This window comes from Melospiza melodia, chromosome 4 (genome assembly GCF_035770615.1).
Source record: "Melospiza melodia melodia isolate bMelMel2 chromosome 4, bMelMel2.pri, whole genome shotgun sequence".
In the NCBI taxonomy this organism is placed as follows: Eukaryota; Metazoa; Chordata; class Aves; order Passeriformes; family Passerellidae; genus Melospiza; species Melospiza melodia.
In genome coordinates, this window is record NC_086197.1 from 57,771,975 (window position 1) to 57,794,161 (window position 22,187).

Genomic DNA, 22,187 nt, shown 5'->3' on the forward strand with positions numbered 1-22,187 from the left:
CCTGCTCTCTGGCTCAGTCTTGTACTGCAGTGCTACACATGAATGCTTCCCACTTGATATCTGAAACTCTTGACACATCCTTTCTCTTTTAAAGGACCAAGGCTTCATTATCCACAGAAAAATGAAACAGCTCATTTAAAAATCATTGGAAAAAAATAAAGAAAACACATTAGATATTTGGGTGGTTTTTTTGGTTCATGTTCTTTGATGTGACTATCAAAAGTAGATTTATAATAAAAGTTAGGAGTTTTTCCTGCTGAAGGATATATCAGTTACTTACATATAGAACACTTCAAGGTTTAATTGTGTAATATTCTCTAATGAGAAACAAAATAAAAAGAACTCTATTGTTAGACCCTTAATTTCTCTGTAAGTAAAATTGGGAAAGCCTTTTTTTGATTCTGTAAAGTTAACAAGCAGATACTAAATAATAATTTTATGCTTATTTTCTAGTAGTGTTTTGGTTATAAAATATGCAAGATAAGTACACTGTTCCCAGGGAAAGGCATGCCATTGACAGGAGAATGAAACAAATTGCTGTTCACAAACTCTCCTTTGATTTAAAGGACCAATTAAACATTTCCTTCTTTCACTAAGCCTTGAAGATTCTCTAGCACTTAGAAGGCTGCAATTGGAAGAGTGGTAGGAAGATACATCCTTACGTAAAAACCTGTTCTTCAATTACTGATTCAAAATCCATCCTAACCCTTTTCTTCATTAATTAAGTAGTTTACAAAACCAAAATATTGCCCAGAGAAAAGGAGTCTCCATGAAGTCTGATATTCAAAATAATTCTTATTGTCCCAACGGTTCTCAATCGACAGTGTAGAAATATATCCAAGAAAAACTATCCAAATAAGTTTGGACATCCAAATTTGCCTATCCAAATAAGGCAATCAAAAAGAATTGAATGTTATAAATCTAAGTCTGTGTTTGCTAAGTGGTGATGTGAGAAGGAGATTGAGTATTACACTCCCTCCTGAGTTTAGGTTCACACAAAGCACCAGCAGGAAGCAAACAGGGATAATGTGAGATTCCTGCTTGATCTTGTGCAATGATGCGCCAACCTCAGATCAGCAAAAAGGGCAAATCTCCACATTGTAGATAAACAGGATGGCCAGGTCTTCCAGCTAGTTTCAAAATTAGCACAAAGAGAACGCAGGAGAGTAAGTGCACTTCCATCTCTAAAGATGCTCTCTGAAGACAAGTTTGAAGCGCACTGGTACAACGGTTCAGGAGGCACATGCTAGCACGGCCAGTTTTAAATGCCTTGAACCAACACCATGATCAGTGCTGGCTGGCATTTCCAAATACATTTTACAGGAACTACCAGCTCGTTGTATCTAGGCGGATTTTGATTTCTCATTGATAAGTGGTAAGAATAATTAGAGAAGCAGATAAATTGTCAACTCTCAAGTCCATTAAGCATCCACTTCATTGCTTTGCTGTATCCAAATCAGGAAGTTCAGCAGCTTCTAGACTCGATCCTACAATAAGGTCAGAAGAGTACAGAAGTTTCACAGGTTTCATTTTCTTCCTTTTAAACATGAGTGTTTTAGAATGCTCTGTGCAGTTAATGTCAGCCAGAACTTTGAGTAAACAGTATTGCAATTTCAATCATAAAAGCAATTCTGCTGGTAGCCAAAGTTTTGAAATTGATTAAGTAAGCACACTTAGATATTTGGAAGTAAAGATTTAATGGCCCTCCCTGTCCCAAGAGTCAGCAAGGACACTCTTTGTAAGATCCTAATTTATCATATTTTTTGAATGCAGTATGCATTTCAGCCATTTCAGGTATAAAATTAAACACATTTAGTCTCATTTTATTAAAAGGAAAAATGCATATGATGCATTTCAGGAGCAAAAGATGACATAACACTGGAAGAAACGCATTCCATAGTGCTTAGCACATCTGAAAGTGCACTCCTCTCATTTTTGAGAAAAGCAGCGAACCACTGCCTTTCTTAACAGTGAAAGATTCTGCTGGTGGCTGAATGAAAGAATTGACAAGGATAAGCCTCCCCTCTTCATGGCCACAATGATTAATGAACAGAGGCATGATGCTTGTGCTGGCAGACAGGAGAGAAGGGTAGGGAAGGCAGGCTGCCCTCAGGGCAGTGAGACAAGTTTATGTAGCTGTCAACTGGACTTCATTGTTTCTTGGGTTCAGCTGACTACAAAGTTCCCAAGGAACATTTTTGCCAACAGTGTTTTTCTGCTTTATAAACACCACCAGGAGCTCTCTGTTAGGTTTCTGCAGTTCATTGCTGTCTATCTCTTGTTCACTCCTTTCAAGATGCTGTTCAGAGATCACCAAGCCAATCTCCCAAAACAGTCCCTCCCTTGATGCAAGCACAAAAGAAAAACAGCAGAGAAGCACAAGCAGTCAGCAACACTGTGGGCACAGCAGACTTTGTCCTTGGCATTTAAAAGGCTCCAAAATTCAAGGATTCTAATCAGAGATAACAAAGATCTGGTTTTTTTCTATTTCTCAATTTCATTATTTCATCAATCACCGATTGATGAAACAACAACCTCAGAAATAACCATCACCTTTTTAATTCCCTCTTTCTCTCCAATATACTAAGAAGGCATTAGGACTTCTCACCAAAAATCAATGCTTAACCACAAACTGCAGCCTGAAGTGATCCACTGACTTTATTGCTGCTGCATATTCTGCTAAATCTCTCACAATGCCTTCAACCACAGTAAGGAGTGTCAGCACCATCTTGTGGCTTTCACTTTTGCACAGAATCCCCAGGAGCTGGTCGGTTTATAACCCCTCCATATTAAGACTTGTAACTGGAGCACACACAACTGGATGCAACGCCTCATTTTAACTGTAAGAGTTAAAATGAGGAGTTGCATCTCTAGGGTCACTTTGCAGTTTCCTCAGACTCTGAAGGCTGCTGGTCAGGATAAATGGATGGATCAGATGTCTGTTCTTCAGACTCAGCTATTTCCCCAAACTTTACAAACATTAGATTATTAAATAAACAGAAACCTACAGCTTGGGTTTTCTTTCTTTAAATGGCCTTTGTTTTGTGAGTCTAAACACAGCAAATTTTTTTTTACTCTTCTCCCTTATTGTTCTGATAGTTTTTTCTCTGCTTAAGCCCCAGTAAATCTCTACTCTCATTGAAAATAAGCAGTCAGTTTAGGTAAAAATCTTCTATCTCTCCCTCTGTAGCAAATACTTTACCTGAATCATCCCAGGCCTCCATTTGCTTTTTTCATAGCTGCAGCCCACCTCCAATTAGTAGCTGAATTGATCTTTCCCTACTATTTCTTGCTGAAGACTCACAAGTTATTGGAGAAAAAGAAAAAAAAACCTGCTGTGCACAGTAGCAAAAGCTGCACCATTGTTTTCCATAAGTTTCCCTTATTCTGTTCCAAAAAGCCATCCATTTCTTCCTGACATTCTGCATATTCCTAGCAGTGATGACACCTCCCACCTTAGACTCATCAGCACATCTCACCAATGCACTCCTCCTTTCCAGGCAAAAAGCCTCCATAAAAATATTAACCTTGTTTCCAAACCAGTACTGGGAAAACTCCACTATTCATCTTTCACCTGTTTAGCACTCACCATCCCAAGACTGCTTTCATGTCCCCCTCAATCATCGCCTTATTCACATTGTAATTCTTCAAAGTATCATTTTTCTTCAGGGGAACAAATAAATTCTTAAGCAGGCCAATATTATTCCTTTTACAGAATCCAGTTAACATTGGATTTACTTCCACTGGATCTAACTTATAAAATAGACATTACTGGAATCCTATACCACTCTAGAAAGTAGGCACCATCAAAAATATCTATATATATAGCTTTCTATATATAGGTTTTTACTGTTATTGAACTATTTAAAACTTAAAAGCTGCACAAGACAAGACAGCTGCAGAATCAGACAACACATATAAGTAAGCACTTACCTAAAAATCAAGAAACACATATAAAAATAATTTTATTTTTGCCTATGTCAAATACAGCATTCACAGCAGGTACAATGTCTTGCAGCGTAGTAACAAAAGGCAAAGGTTTCAGGCCATGATTGTGCATGCAAAATAAAATGAAGAGGTCACAGGAATTTATGTAAATAAAAGAGTGGACATGACCTGCAGCCAGACTTCCAATAGTTTTGAGGAATAAACCTGGAACACTTTCAGGTTTACTTATGGTTGCAAAAGCTGTGTACTATGATCATAGTATTATTTTTTTCCAAAGTTTGTGTTTCTGTCTAACTGTAAGACAGGCCCAAATGCATCCCTGAGGAGGATCCATCTTGAGTCCTTTACATTTTCCCTGTCTCTGTCGTGAAGTACAAGCTCTCCTGAAATAGCTCTGCTCTGGACATTCACACACCAGGGACCAGGCTCAGACCAAGAAAATAAAGTAGCTGCCTACTTTCCCTTTCAGTTGCTTTGCTGGGATTTAGCAGCCTAAATGCATTTTTGGGATTATTCCATTGATGAAAGGATGGAGTAAGGTCCTGTAACAGTGAAGAAGGGCAAATAAAGTAGTTCAGGTAATTATAGCCCAGTCAGACAAACATCATTATTTGGAAAGAGATAGTGACAAATATTAAGTCAGCAATAAATCAAGCTGTCTTTAACCACCTTGAAGAAAACAAGATGGTAACAAAGAGTTGAGATATTTTTCAGGAACAATTCATGGCAAATCAATATAATTGCTTTCAAAACAGCTGATCTAGCATACAAGGGGACAAGTCCCTGTAATGAGCAAACAAGAGAAATACAGTCTAGATGAAGGTGCACTAATTCCAGGTCAGAAGCAGTTGAATGAAATGATTCAGATTATTATCAGAAAAATGGGAAATACATTTCAAAAAGGCACAGATTTCTTGTTATATCCAGTATTTTTATGAATTCTGGTATTTTGTATTTCTTTAAAATTTGTAGCTGGCACAAATTTGACAGGTATTGTTCAGCTTATGACTCATTTCTACCCAGTGCAAATCTATTCATCTCAATCCAGCTGGTGTTGTCTAGCAAATCTTCTGTACATTCTGGAATATGTTCAATGTAATTAAGCATTGAATAATGATCATAAGAAGAGACAAAGTTAATCAACAGGAACTCTTCTTGACTCAGCCAAAAACCAATATGCAGTTATGAAATATTTACCACAATGACCTTCCTCTCTGGTACTCCCTCACAACTTTTTAGGTTAGAAAACAAGTAAAGCATAACTCATGTTTTGTTCATTCTAAACAGAAGCCTGGCTTTTATTGACCAGAGCAATCCTCTCAATCCCCCTTATTTCAAATGACAACTAATACTAGAAATGCAACAATTCCCTTCCACAGTCCATGAAATTGATTCATTCTGGTGTCTAATATACTCCTATACCCAAGGACAAAATCTGACACTATTCTGTAAATTATCTAGCATTGCAAAATGCTGCAAAGCAACAAAAGCACTAAATTGAGACTAATGTTTCAAGTACTATGCAAAGCACCCACTAAAACCAGCTGCAGATTTATCTTTCATACTTTGTATCAGAATACACTGAGGTTTTTTTACATCATTATCTTATTTCAAACATTGAAATCCAGCTCAGACATCGCCATGCACACTTTATTACAAGGTCCCACACATGCCCCGCTTGAATGGAAAAATAGAATTTTTCCACCATCAGTAGTTAAAAAAAGATATCTTTTAAACTCTATTGTGTGAGTTGAGTGCTTTATATACCAGTGGTTTAGCATAGTTTGTTTTTTAAAGAATTTGTTACTAAAATGTTATAGAGAGTTTAATTGTAAATGCACAGACAAGAAGCAGCACAGTAAGCCTGTGGCATTCTTGTGCATTTCAAGTTTTTGTAAATGATCTGATCAAGTAGTCTTGGAAATAAATGAGTGTGGATATAACTTTAAGATTTACCCCACCTCATTAATCTGTCCCTAAGTTACCCTCTGTCTTTTCAAGAGCTCCCCCATTTCAGCTGACACTGTACTCTTGCCTGAGCTTCTACAGAAGTGCTGCATGCTGCAAACAAGCTTTTCAATCACAGCAAGACAGTCCCTGAAAACGGATGCAGTTTAAAACACTTGAGGACTCTCTGCATTAGTAGTGTTATAATGAAACCCAGGGGTAGGGTGTGCACTGGAGTTGCAGATGTGACATCCAGCCGTAAGGAGCAGCTGCTGGCACAACAGCTCTACCCCTGAGCAGTAATGGTAAGACACTCTGCTTTTATGCAGTACCCTCTATTCTGCTGCAGGATTAGATTTAAAAATTAAATTAAAAAAAATCCCACAGATTATAAATTGTTTCATTGGATAAATAATTAAGATATTTATTATCAGGATGAGGAATGCACCTTCTTGTGCCAGAACTTTGAACAAGCACCACCCTGCCCTGCTGAAAATGGACATCACTTGTGTGCCAGCCTGACACTATGCTGCCATGCTGCTTTTCAGTGTGACATTTTCATAAACATCTCAGTATGAACTCTTCAAAGACCTTGTAGCTTCTTAAATTAAGGTGAAAATTAGGGCATTTGTATTTTGCTTGCTAATATAATGTCCTAAAGATGTCTTTGGTTATTTGTATCCATACTTTAGAACTGGGAAATCGTTCTGCAATGCTAACAGGTTCTTATCAAGTTTTACTACTGTTTAATTACGCTGCTACTGTTTTCTTTTATTTTAAATTAGCATTTCTTCCCTTCTCCCCAGCATGACCTCTAGGTGTCAAGTGACTCCTCACTTGCTACCTCACCGTCCCAAAACCACTTCAAATTAAAACCAGAGTTGTCACTCATCATGTGGGAAAAATAAGTGTCACACAGTATTTGTATCAGTAGAACAGATGGTAATGTAAACCAAGATGCAAATTAGGCCTAGAGAATATAGTCAGAGAGTTCATACAATCAACCCTGCACTGAAGAAGGACATGCATATTTACACAACTCTTAAGCAGAAAAAGCAGAAGGTAAAGCAGAAAAAAAAAAGGTAAATGAAAGCCACAACATTTGACCTTCCTGAAGCTGTGCAGCATTTGCCCTAATGCTCCTGCTTAGCAAGTGTCACCATCAAAGCAGATATCAGGAATGGTGCTTGAAGTGCTGGAACCTGAGATTTCCAGCTGTCATGAGCATCCAGGTTCAGAGGATTGAGCCATTAGATCAGAGAGTTCTGGGAATGGACAAATGGGTTTTGATTTGATTTCAGCACCACCATAGAGTTTCAGGCCCATTATTTTTTGGCAACATGCTGTAACACCTTCATCAGTTACACTAAATTATATTAATGTACTGCAATACTTAAAATTAAAAGAACAGTAATACAAACCACAGTAATATACATATTTGACTATCATTTTTACTACAGATTATATTCAGCCATAGTTGCCAGCAATTATTACAATTTTAAGAACTAGATCAGCACTAGGTATTCAAAGCAGCTCTAGGTATGAATAGAATATTCAGACTTTTCAGAATACTTAGACTTTTCCACCATTATGCCTTTCAATACTGGATCTACTAATACCTTGCTCTCCATATATGCTATTTTTTTACCTGGCAGCTAGGAAGAACCTTCTAATTCTTCACTCAGTAACAAAACTTAGGCAGCAGAAATTATAATCCTTTTGCAGGGGTTCAGTTAGGAAGCATATAGATGAGAGATTCATTGATGGCCAGAAACTTTCACTGAGCTCATGACCCACTTCCTATCATCATTATCATTAAGAGCTCTCAGAGACAAACGCAACCAGACTGCGGGTCGAGTGACTTGTCCAGACATCACAACTCTTCACCAGCTGCCGTCTTTCCATCAGACCCTGAGACCTCCAAACCTTGGGAGGAAAGAGCACCACCAGTGATCAGCATACTGCTGTTGCCTCAGATAGCTCCTGATGGATGTCAGCCTTTGAACAGGCTGGGAGCAGAAGTGCATTGCCACAGACATAATTGGATGCTCCTTGTACACCCTATTTTGTGATTAGCCAGCTGCTAGCAGCATTTTGAGCACAACAGACACGAGGGCATCCTCCATTACATGAAGTTTTATAACACGAGCAGAAGAGATTGTCCTCAAATGCCTCCATATGCTAACATGGATGCACTGTTGAACTCACAGGCAGCTCCAGCATGGGAAGAGATGAGAATCTTGACTCCATGTTTCAGAAGGCTGATTTCTTATTTTATGATCTATATTATATTAAAAGAAAATTATATACTAAAACTCTACTAAATGAATAGAAGACTGATTTCATCAGAAGGCTAGCAAGGAATAGAAAGGAATGGAATGATAATAAAATCTTGTGACTGACCAGAGAGTCTGAGACAGCTGGACTGTGATTGGCCATTATTTAAAAACAACCACATGAGGCAATCAAAGATGCACCAGTTGCATTCCACAGCAGCAGATAATTATTGTTTACATTTAATTTCTGAGGCCTCTCAGCTTCTCAGGAGAAAAGATCCTAACAAAAGGATTTTTCATAAAATATGTTCATGACACATACACCCTCATCAAACAGCTGGCCTACTGGTTTCAAAGAAAATGTACACTAATGGTATTATTGCTGCTAAGAACATCTTTGTTTCTGACACTTTTTCAACCATGGGGGAAATTGTTAGATTAAGCATTACTTTGCATAACCACAAACCATCATTTCAATGATGTTTCTGTGGCCTGATCTGATTAATTAGGAGCAATCAAAGCACTGGCAGCAGAAGCAGCTGTTTATATTGACCATGAAAATTGCCGATCAAACCAAGCTTGGATATGTGAAAAACAAAGACTCACTTACCTGTGGAGTCTTGACTCAAAGTTTCTTGACTACTACTGTTGTAAGAAGGCACTGGAGTGATTGAAAGTGATGCTGGACAGGACAATGGACATGAGAAGTCATTCTGTGTAGCGAAACATTGACACCCAGGAACACAGGCATCTTCGGGGACAGTGGGACCGAGGGCAGGGTTCCCATACACACACAGATTTTTCCAGCGAAGCAGTCCTATTGCAAGAGGGCCAACAGCTTCAGAACCTGACAACAAACACCTGGAGTTAAAACCTGTCTCCTTGTGTTGTACAGCTAGTAATTTTGGACAAGGAAGCTATAGCAAGTTAATTCCTGTTCCAACCATTAAGTTTGTCTGTTCCCTGGAAAAGAATGCCATATTTTATTCTGTAATATGATATTCCACTATCAGTAACGCTGTTAAATGCTGGTGTAATGCTGAAAGAATATGTTCAGTATGTGTCCTCCCTATACTTAACAAGAAACATTTAATGTGAAATAACCTTCTAATTGCTATGGGAATTCACAGATTGTGGTGGTCTTGCTCACACCTGGATTTTTTGCAGGAGCTCATGCATTACAACCTAAAGGCTTTTCAAGTAGACGTGGAAAGCCACTGTTGAATTTTTAATTATTTTTTTAATATATTACATATATATATTTTTAAATATATATATATTTTAATTTATTTTTTTAATTATATTTTTTAAGCACCAGCTTACTGTGATTTTTTTGACCCCTGTAAGGTTCAGATCTCAGTGGAAACCAGGAAGTGGGAAACAGCCATTTCGCTGTCACATGCACTTCTCTGTTCTTATGCTACAGTCCTCAGGAATTCTCTTACCCACCAAGTAGTGGTTCAGCATTTCTCCTGTGTATTTCAGATTTTCTTTCTTGCACTTTCTGAAGATTCATATTCCATCTTACTAAAAGCTCAACTGCATATGACATTGTGACACAAAACCATAGGGCTTATTCTGACACTGTAGCACAGAACTGTGGAGGAGAGATTCCCTGAAGAGATTACTCTGCTGCACATGATATTACCTCTGCTGCTTCACCAGCATCCCATCCCAAAACACAGAAAAAGAAAAAGAAATACCTATAGCTGCAAAATAAGGGGACTTACATATGTCTCTCCTACAAGTAGTATCTTAATTTTAACTCTCATGTTTGTGATACTTGCCAGACTAGGAGCATCTGAATACAAAATGTCCCATCCACAAAACTGGACTCTCAAATGCAGACAAATCAAACCTGTGATGGTCACACAAGCACCCTCAGGCCATCATGGCAACACTCACAACAAGATTACAAGTCTGATGTAGTCTTGGCTGCTGCATCAAGCCAGGACTGAAATACAACACAGAAACTCAGACCTCAGTGATGGCCATGCAAGGAATTCCTGAATTCACCTGCAGAAAACCAAGAGTAGAGCAGGCTTGAATGGAGCTGGTGACTCAGAAGTGGCTCATAAGTTCTGCAAGAGCAACTTGAGAGTATCTAACACAAGAGTCATTCCAGTTGCTCTAACCACATTTCTGTCACTGCAACTAAGCATCAAACTAAGCACCTGAAGAGCAGCAGTTGTCTAATATAGGTCCCTTAAAATGGAAGAAAAGAACTGATTTTCCATCAGTTTTCTCAGAAGAGGAGCCTCTAGGAGTTAGGAAATAATCCCCTTCAAATAAGTGTGTGTGCCCTCAGAGCTATTTGAGTTTCCCACTAGACAGACAGACCCATACATCAAGGACCTCCAAGTGTGTCCACTCCAGAGAAGGAGCTCAGTGGCACTGCAAAGCATTCAGTGAACTGTAGTAAAATAATGTTCAATACTAGACAGCACTGCCATTGACAGCACATTTAACAGAAAAGCTCCATCATCCTCCCTACATTCATCATTTTTTAATACAAAATTTTGGCTCATTTTTTTTTTTTTTTAACATAAATTGATGCATTTTCTAGGGAGCTAGCTGCCAATATATTGTTCTATCTCTCTTGCAAATATTCAGCACATTTGTGACCATCAATTTTACTGAACATGGAGCTTTGCCCAGCTAACTTAAAAGGACACACGTTTTATTCAGCTTTCTTAGTTGTAATTCAGGTTTGTTTTAATACAGATAGCCACAGACTAAAGACTGATCATCCCATAGTGCTTGACTGCTTTATCATGAAGGCTCAGGAAAATGGGAGCATTAAAATATAATCTGTGTACATAGGATATGAAATTTATGGCTGTTTTTAACTGTTGATATATTAATGAAAATATCCATAAAGATTTATGTTCGGATTTTTAAATACCCTTGCAGCCACTCCTTTGTCCCGTATAGTTTCCTGTAAACATTGATTTTCACTTTACTAATAAAGAATCATTCCACAAACTCATTTGCAAGTGCATTGAATTGATCATTTCTGAGGAAAAAAAAAACAAAAAAACCACAAACAACAAAACATACATCACATCAAAGAGACTTTTAGTTGTCTTATTTATCCATTCACCACTGCAGGGCCATTTCGCCTATACTAAAACCACCACCCTAATTTTAATTTTTATCTGTGAGAGAGCACATGATGCAGCTGTAAGCATATTACACACAGAATCTTATGCTGAAAAACTAAGCTAGACTATAAAAAGTTCATAAATAGAGCAACTCAGCACTCTTGACTGAATACAAGCTATCCAAGTTTTGGACTTTGTTTAATCTCATTAGTCACATCAGTTCGGAACAGCTTTCACCATAACCACTTCTAGTAGCCACATTAAAATAGATGTCTAGTTAAAACAACACATATAGAACACATATGTGTGTATATATCAATAATATATATGTGCACCTAGATATGAAATGCATATAAACACACATACCTATGAAAGCATTAAAGTGTATGTATGAGAAGCGAATACAGGAGTTTTAAATTTTTGAATTTCAAAGTCATAATTGTTTGGTTTGCAGAAAACTTTAGTTTCAATTTGGGTTTTTTTTTTTGAAGGGGGGAAAACACTCCCTGAAAATTTTCAACTCGGAACAAAAAAGCCACTTGACAAAGCTGTCATAGTTAAAAGACGTGTCTTTCAAGGTGAGTGCAACACCAGGGATCATCGCAAAATGCAAGGAATATTGGCTAACCCTGCAGCAGCACAACAATGTGTTTAACTGCATGATCCATGCACAGGCTGTTTCTGCCTGTCTTTTCAACTGACAGCAAACCAGCAGCTGAACCAAAAGAATCCAAAAAAGAGACTTCTGCTGTGGGTACATGCCTTTTAAGTTATACCAAAAATTTTAATTTTATAACAGCAAAGGAAAGTAGTATACAGCTCTCAACAAAACTTCACAACATCAAGGCAGGGAAAGGGTTGCCTGAGATGTGCTGCAGGAGACTCTTTAGCAGCCTAATAGAATCAAGGTTGGAAACAAGAGGACAACTATGAATCCTAAGACAATGTTCCAGCCACGAGCTTAATGCCTTTCCCAGGTGTTTGGATGTGCTTTGCAGAGAAACAAACACATGCACCCTCTACCATCAATACAGAAATTAAATTTTATACCTTGGAATAATTTTTCCAAGAGAAGAGGACTGAAAGGGGCTTGATAGTCCCTCAGAGCATTGCAGAGGCAATGCCCTGAAGAGCAAACCTTAAAGCTTGAACATAGATGCAAAGCTGGCTATCCTAGTCCCCCAGGTTTTCCTGTCATGCATCCACTTTTTATGCACTTGTTCCATTGTTAGACAGGTTTCCCTTTCCCTCTGAAGTTTTCTCTAAAGTGGTGGATTTGCATCTCTGAGTTTTCTCTCTGTTGGATCTCTCCCAGCCTTGTTCTCTCACAGACACACCACAGCTCAAAAATTCTCCCCGAAACCCTAAACTTTTGTATATCCTCCTGAAGCAGTAATACTCAAAATCAAATCCCTAATGCTCCTCTTACCCCATAAATGCAGGAATGTTATACAGCAAGCACATAACCCTGTAAATTCCTGCTTTTGCCTTATAATGTAACAAGCCAAAAGTAAGAGAGATGAAAAAATAAGATACCTTGCATGGTCCATGCATTTGCCCTGCCTGGGCTCCAGGCTGAGTTTGCTGCAGAGCACCAGCAGACTGTCTGTCCTGGCCTGTGCACCTCCAGACCTCCCCTGTTTCCTGAGGTGCTGGAATCCCCCATCCTGCTAGGATGCTTCTTGCTGCTGCTGCTGCCCAGCCAGTGTCTCTCACCTATGCTCCTGCTGCCTCCTGAAGCCTGCATGGCACATGCTGGCCACATGTTAGAAGTGCAGCCCTGCCATTCAAAGGCTTGGGGATTTTTTTCTTTTCTTTTCCCCTCCCTCCTCTCCTCTCCCACCAATCCTGATCTTCACAATCAGCCACACCTTTCCCCTCCTGCAGCTGAAGTGGAGCAGGAGCTGCTGTTCTTTCACATGGCTGCTGCTCCAGTCAGGCTGCTCCATAGGGAAACAGTTTCTCAGGGAGGTGGGAATAGAAAAAGGCACAGACACATTTGCAAAAACACACATATATTTATTCGCTTAACTCCTTTTTGCTGCTAAACCCTCCCTGAGCTGTGGTGGTAAAACCAGACGCAGCCCTTGCATAGGAAAATGAGGCTGCTGCAGGGTGGGCCAAATACATCAGCACAAAAGACGGGACATTAGAAGGAAGTGTTTAATTGGAGACAAATATACACATTATAACAAAACCAATCCAAGTCCAAGAGACTCCAGTGGCAAGTTTTACTGCTACATTTCCACCTGAGATCCTGTTCCGCCTCACCTGCTCCTGTTCAGAGCAGGAGGCAGAAAGCTCAGCAGATTATCGGGCCTGAGCTTTACTGCAGGTCAGCAGCCAGCCAGCTCCTCTCCTTCACCAGCGCCATGGGAGGCAGACCGCGGCACCTGAGTCACACACCCTGACACTTTCCTCCAAAAGCTTAAGCTGCAGGTGGCCAGCATGCAACTTGCTGGAAACTCTTGAAGCTCCCAGACCATCCCACTTAACCCCTGCAACAGTAACCTGAAATGCCTCAATGTGCTAGGGAGGCAAAGCAGGACACCCCTTTTCTCCCAGGGTCAAACTCCCCCAGGTGTATTAACTGCTCTTTTTAGCCCAGGAATCTGATCAAAAGCTCTGCAGTGTAGGGAAGGAGGGCAGAAGAGAGACAGGAGCAATCCTGGCAGGAGCAACCCTGCATAGGGCTACCTGCTCTGGAAAAGGTTCTCCAAATTCTCTGACCCTTCAAAGAGGTCAAAGGATTGAGACATCTTATTCCCAAATTTTTCTTCCTTTTTTGAAATATTCTGTTCTGAATAAACCACTTTATTCATTTCTTTCCACTTAAAATATACACATTGGGAATACATGACATACAGCTAACATGGCAAAAAAAATCACAGTAAGAGACTAAGAGTTACCAGGTCTCAAATAACCCCATCCCCCAAACTATTAAGTCTATATATCAGCATTTTCTAGTCTTGCATACTTCTGATATGTTTATAGGTATATTTAGCCAAATGGGACAACAATAATTACTTTCAAGAAATTCTGTTCCAGCTAAGCATATTTGACATTCACACACAGCATAAAACTGAAAGTGCATACGTGGGGTTTTTTCCAAAGTTTAGGTTAAGCAGAAAAACAGCTTTTAGCTTTTTATTATCCACGTGTGCCCCAATTCAAACTTTTCAGCTTAACCTCTCCTTGTCCAGGTTTCAAATACTGGTGTTAGCCGGTAGACTGGCCAACATATAACCAGATAAAAAGAGCATGTTATATTAACAGGGGTTTGACATGACTTAATTCTTTTACATCTTAGCAATCATTCTATCCCTTCCCTTTTTGTAGAAAGGGAATTATCCTTTATCTGCCTCTCCTTGGAGGAGATATGCTGCCAAGGGTGAGTCAGATCCTCCATGGCTGTTAATTCATATCTGGTTTTAACAAGAACTGATATTTACATTAACTTTTGGTAGAAAATAAAAACACATATACATGAAAGTACTATGTGCAACATGTACTCACATCACATCTGCTGACATGTGAGTAATTTCATTTGGTTCATGTTGAGACTATAGATACACATCCAAGGACAGAGATTTGCACTCAACCAGAGAAAAGGTGCACAGGAGACCATGTCGTAAAACAGAAGGGCATATTCTCACTGCTTAGGAGGGGAGCTTTCATAAGCTTCTCCCATACATGAAGAGAGAAGGATTAAATGGAGTAATCTGTAGTAAGACCAAAAATCTAGTTTGGAAATAATTACTGATAAGAACTTTACTCTTCTTTACCATTAAGTAACAATACAGCACAAGGAAACTAGCTACCTAATTTAGCTGGCTAAATTGGTTTCCTGAAATAGGAAGTGTAAACCATGACCCACTTTATCCATTTTGTCATCCAGTCTCCTTCCATTTTTTTTTCCTGGATTCAATAAGCACTTAAGAGTTCATTATGGGGAGGTAATTCCACAAATGTGTTGTCTACTTCTGTGGGGAAGAGCGGTACCAGCCTCCACTATCACAGCTTGTCTTCCCCTACACAAGGCATCCATCAAGATCAGGACAGATTGCAAATCACAGGCAGATGATGGAAATCACCCTGGATCTCTACAGATCAAGGCAAAAATAATAAATTTTTAAGGACAAGGTGTTGCTCCCACCTGTCTCACTGCAGAGCAGTGGGTAGAACACCTGGCAGAGCCAGAACACACAAAGAACTAAAAGCCACAAGGGATTTCCTTGTCTTCTTGCCTAAGGATTTTAAGACTGCTTCCTGTGGAAGGAGAGAGTGTAAATAGCAGTTTTGGAAATAAATAAAACAACAAGAAAGACTTTTGCTCTGCTTACACACAGAAGGATCTATGTCACTAACAAAAGCCTTGATGTTCAGCTAGTTGCCTCAGACTGCTTATCTGTCAGATAACTTCAATTTGATTGAGAGCCCTTGCTGTGACTTTTCATGTTAGTGCAATAAAATACATTGCTATGGATGTTCACTTCATCAATGGTGCAGTTGAGAGGGCGGATTATTTTTTTTGGTTGTCTGTTTAGCTGCACAAGATGAGGTAGGAGCATTGCAAATCACTGCTTCAGACATACATAGCAGAGGGGCTGGGGACAGTTGGAGCATAATGCATGACAAACAGATTTAATTCACAAAAATAACATATATTTACACTAGGGACTGCAACATCATTAAAAATCCCCACTGCAGAAAAAGCCCATGAGAACAATGACCATAAACATCTTTCCTGAAAAAGCTTAGTGCAAGGCACTGAATGCCAAACTCTAGCAGAAAGTATTCAGAGTGTGGAACCTAGATGACTCAAGATGAGAAGTTATGAGTTGTCCCAGTAGTGCACTATAAAATTTTAAGTAATTATTTAATTTAATTTTTTAAAAATACATACTGGTGACATATATTAGCATTTTAATGAAAAGACAAGTAGCTCAAGAAGAGACTGGCTTGTTGCATTCTACAGCCTACACAGGAAGAAGTCTTTAAGCTTAACAGCTTCTCTTCCCATCAATAATTGTGATATTCCAGCTGAATAAAAGTTAAATCCTAAAAGCTTTAATTTTCACTATGGAAGTGGAGAATGAAAAAGATCAGACTTCACAGCAGCATGAAGTTTACCCAGTCCTCTCCATTTAACCAAGTTTTCCTACCTGATAAGGAGAATTCTGTTCAGAAAACAGCTTTGTTGCAAGTGCTGACAAATGGATAACACAGAGTTTGCTACAGACCTTGACAAAAAATAATTGAGAGCATCAATCAAAATCTATTTGGAAAACCTCACTGTGTATTAGATACAAGTCATGGATGTCTCTTCCTAACTCAAACATTCAGTCAACAGGGGTGAAAAGTGAGTTGCAGAGTGCCAGCTGCCCAAAATATGTAACCTACATCATCATTCACGAAACAGATCCTGTCCCAAGAGCCCTGGCACCCTAGGTCTCACCTTTGCCTGAAAGTGTGCGTGCTCAGAGACACAGAGGGGCTTTGAATTCTACAGCAGGGTTTCTTACAGAAGTACAAGTTAAGCCTTCAAAGAAAGACCTCTGCTCTGCAAGCAAAGCAAACTGACTAAGCCTTCCCATTGCACAGTGTAGAACAAATCCTCTCCTCAGCTTGGTAACTTTTACCAATTTCCTGTCTTACACAGACTCCACACAGACCTCCAGGGTCTCTGTTGCCTCCAAAGGCCCAGAAGGCTGAGGCATGTCTGCCCCACCTTTGCAGAGGCTGACATTGGAATGTAGGGTAACCTTGCTCCCCTGCAAGAGGAACATACTGCAAATGCAGTGGGCTCCAGCAGGCGCCACCCAGGTTTGTCAGAATAAAATTAACAATTTGATAGATAGCAAATGGCAAAGCTTAGTTTTCATTGTCACTGGGTAATGTAGCCTTACTAAAAAACTTCAAAAAATTTGAATGATTATTCTCCTTTTCTGAACTCACTCCTGATTTCAGCACATAGCCACACAAAGACTCCTAATTGCAGTCATTTTGTTGCAAAATTCCCATACCTTCTCAGTGATATCTCGTGGGGAGCTCCTCGCAGCACTGACCCCTTCACAGCACAGCCAACAAACTCCAACTCTCCCCTCACCCAGCTAACCCACTCTTCATCTTTATTGGACACAGCTGTGGCCTGTTAAGGGTGGGCTTGTTCCTAATCTTTGGTGATTAGTACAGCTACAACTCCTCAGGGGTGAGATTGCCTTCTGCACTATCTTTATTTTCCTACATTCTATCCCCCCACACCTAATGTTTTTACTTCTGTTTCAAAACACATATTTCTGCCCTGAAATTTCATTGTTTAGCCTTTAATAATTGAGTCATAAGCAGTTTTCACTGTTTAAAAAAAATCAAAGGATTTTTTTCTTGTTCTTGGAATAGGATTATGAGAAAAAGAACACGTACAAAAATAGTTGCTTTCAATTTAACAAACTCCCATTTGCTATTATTGAATTTCACTTGTTGAAGTGAACGGCAAGCACAGGTTTTTACTGCATTTTATTAGGTTGCTCATTAAGGTACATTTTTGCAACTTCTTGGGCTTGAGGTTAGCTTAAGGATGCCATTGTCCTGAGTAGATCTTGAGAATTCCTGCTGCATAGGAATAAAGCATGCAGACAGAAAGCCTGAGCCTTGCTTCCTTCCAAAGAGCCTCTCAAAACACCACTACATACCCAGCTCCTCTTAAAACACTGAGCTCACTTGGCTTTGAAAGACATCACTACATCTCATGTTTGTCTTATACTTTATAGACTGCAATGTAACAGCACGTGCCCTTGAATTTTTATTAGTCTATGCAGAATCAGATTTTATAGACAGCAGTACTTGTTCAGCTAAAACCAAATGCTTTATTGTCACAATACCACTTCATTGTTTTTAAAGACACTGCAGTATTTTTCAAAACACACATTTCTAATTTGGTTTTAAAAAACTCCTCTGTGTATATCTGTGTGTCAAGGGAAAGGCAAACTAAGCCAAACACGACCATAATTCATTTTCTGCTAGAACATTTGGTGATGAGAATTTCCCAAGAAGAGCATTTGCAGAGAAGCAAAAAGCTGAGCTGAGAACAAGAGTGAGCTCACCTTGCAATCTTTGCTTCAGAGAGATCTAACTGAAACATCCAGCGCTCCAAATGCAATATCCTGTCATCCAATCCACTGGCAGTCACCTAGTCACCAGGTTGTTCTTGTTCAAAATTTTCTTTATTTTTTGGAGATAGATACAGATTTTTAATCTTCCAAATGAGACAATGCTGCCTGCCCCATTATGTGGTGGTTGTAGGTTGTGACTGGAGATCTGGGGATGCAGAGGGAGAAGGCAAGGCCTGAACAGTGCTGTTGTAGAAACTTCAGCACAGGTTTTTGAGACTGAAGGTACAACTTCATGACTGCTTAATATAATTTCCTTATTGAGGGAGGGGAAAGCAGTAGAAAGTAAAAGACCTAAATTAAGCTTATGTGCTTATTTTAAATCTTTATAAAACCCTCTCAATCAAATTATTGGAAAATCAATCACCATGTCTTTTTATTCAGTCACAGCAAGAGCAACACTCTCTCACAAATTACAGTTCTCCAGGCACCCATTTCCATTAGAATGTTCACAAGAAGTTTGTTAACTAAGTTGGTAGTGACTGGCTAAGAAGATGAATAATAAAAAATGGTAAATAGTGAAGCATCAGCTCTATGTTGTATGCAGTCTTTCTTCATTGTTTTCTTCATTCATTTCTTCTTAGTCTTTCTTCATTGTTTTCTTCCCTCCACCTTTGCCATTATACTGTTAGATTATAGCCCAAACCCAGCTGAATAACTCAAGCATTGTTTGAACCTAGCTGTATCTTTCACTAGTCCAAGCACCTATTTTTGCTTGATTTGAACAGGAGAACGTGTGCGGTGACATGGAGCAGAATAGCTAAATTGAAATGGACCTGTGCCATTCATTTTGTCCAACAATACTTACAGTGTGGTCCAGAACAGAGAGAATTTTAGTTTCATTCTACAGAATGTCTTCTTCAACATACAAAATGGTCAAATAATTTCAGAGGCAGATATTATAAGTTTAGGAAATGACAGAAATAATTTGGTCAGAATTGCTTGTAGCTCCTGAACTCATATCCCTTACATGCATTTAAGATGAGACGAATTGTTAATTCCTGAAGATTGGTTCTGCATCCTTGGGAGAGGTAGATGAACATGTTGAAAGAATACAGGAAAGCTGTATGATTTTCTCTTGCTTCAGGTAAAAAATTTCTCTCTCTATGAACAAGATTTATATGTCCTCTTTTTTCTTTCTACCTCCCTGCATGATATTAGACAATTGAGATAAGCTCACTGTTTCACAAAGAGCTACTTTACTTCCTTGTTATAAGTGTCTGACTTAAACCCATTACTCACATTTGCAATGCTGCTAAGCACTCCCAAGATATAAAGCCAAGTCACCTGAAATTTCAAAGTTCAGTCCTGTATCACCACACTATCACATCAACTACTTTGAAGTGCAAGTTAATTGACTCAACTGAATGGATACTTTAATCTCAGCGACTTTCAGCCCTGACTTTTCTCAATTTTTAAGGAGATAAGCCTCAAGAAACATTCAGGTGCTGGGATAAGATCCTGCAAATGCCCATATGACAATGGTTTACTGTCTTCAGCACAGGCTAAAAAGTAAGGCAAGGGGCCACACACTGATGTACAGAGAGAATCCCCAATCCTGAACAACTCCCTATGCAGGCAGAACTGTCTCTTCTACAGCCTGAGGGAAACAGCATTCTGATGAAATCATAATTGATAATGGACATCTGTGTCAAAATGATAGAAACAGAGAATGGTTTGGGTTAGAAGACACTTTCAAGACTATCTAGCTCCAATGTTCCTGTCATAGGCAGGGACACCTTCCATTAGACCAAGTAGCTCAAAGCTCCATCCAGCCTGGCCTTGAACACTTCCACCGATGAGGGAACCACAACTTCTCTGAGCAACCCATGCCTCACCACCATCATAGTGAAGAATTCCTTCCTAACATCCAATCTAAACCTACCTTCTTTAATGTCATTACCCCTTATCCTCTCACTCAATACATGCCCCCATAAAAAGCACCTCCTCAGCTTTCCTGAAGGCCCTCTTTAGGTACTGAAAGGCTGCAATGAGCTCTGCCCAGAGCCTTCTCTCCTCCAGGCTGAACAATCCCAGCTCTCTGAGCATGTCTTCATAGGAGAGGTGCTCAAGCCCTCTGATCACCTTCATGGCCCTTCTCTGGCCTGGCTCCAACAGGTCCATGTCCTTTTTTGCTGAGGCCCCAGAGCTGAGCGCAGTACTCCAAGTGCATCATGTGTGCTAGTGAAACAGTCACACGTACCCATCTGAATTACAGCTTTCTCTAAACCGTGAATATTTGACTTCACAGACCTAATACATCACTTTTACACACCAGTGTAAATGAACAGTGACTTAAGGACCCAAGTCTTGGGGAAACTCATGGGGTTTTAACAAGGAAATCACAAAGAGACTTATCAATATTTTTCATTAAACAATTAAATCTAGCAGACATTCTTATGGCCATTTTCATGTACATCAGCAAAAATGCTTCTTCATGGATATTTTTGTAAATAATTTGACCTAGCAAAATATCCTACTACAGCCAAGAGTGTTTTAAAATCTGGACTATACAATTGTGTAGTCAGAAAAACCTCCCAAACCTAATGTATTATACAGGAACTTAATTCCAGGGCTATAGATCCAGACAAAGATATTTAGTTTGATTTTTAAATAAACTCATTCTGCTGCTCTTTTCTTTGGATGCAGCAATAAATAACATCACGGTACTTCAAGGGTCAATGCTGCAATGTGTACACAGTAAAAGCAATTTATTTTAGTTTTATTTCACAGGTGTCTATAGAGCAGTGTATTCAGCAAAAAGGAAAAAAAGCTGTGAAGCAGCATATTGTTCATCAGGATGACACATCACAGTAATTATTTCTGTTCTTCTGGGAATATAGGTTCTGCTACAAGGCACTTTTTGTTACAGCAGCAGTGCTTCAGAAAAGTAAATAATAATAGTGCTTAAATAAAAGTTCAGCAAATTAGAAGATTCTCAACCTGAATTTCAACAATTGCTTTTATTTTAAAATGCAAGACGTAAAGTATATGCTTTCACTGTTAAAATGCATGTAACTGACTTTAACATGGTTCTTATGAGGTGCCCTGTCTGAGTATTTTGACAAAACTAATATAATCCCTTTTTCCTGAGTGAATATCCTAACAGGGTGCTTGAGGAAGCAGGCAAGTTTGGCTTTGTTTAATAGGACCTCAGCTTTGCACAGTACTTTCTGACTCAGCACTAAAGGCCAATTTTACATCAAAGTTCTGTGCTGCAATCTTACCTTCTAAAAACTCTTAGCACAACAAATCTGTCAATACTTTCTGCCTAGCTACATTCTTTGGAGAAATGGCCAGCTGCTCCCATCCTGTAAGGGTTTTCTTCCATCTGGAACAAAATACTTCACACAAAATGCCATAATAGCTTTGCTTTAGACATCAGTACCCCTCCCCAAGTAGAAAGTTGTCCACTGCTGGCACTCCCACCAGGTGACACACCTGAAAGTTCATTTCTCAGTTAATGGGGATTGCTGGCTAGCTAGATCTGAACTGTGAGCACATCTCACCCCTCAAATATTTTAATGCTTTATTTTTTATTAAAATGTTGGAAAGGTATAAGTGTTGAACTTATCTACATTTCAGACAATTTAATTTTTCAAAACTATTATTAAGGAAGTATCTTCAATTTTGGCTTTTTAAAAAATAATGAAAAGGAAGTTTTCAAGAATGTATGTGCATGAAATGAAAGGGTCTTATAGCATTAAATGTCTCTTGCATTACTTATTTCATGCCAAATCTGG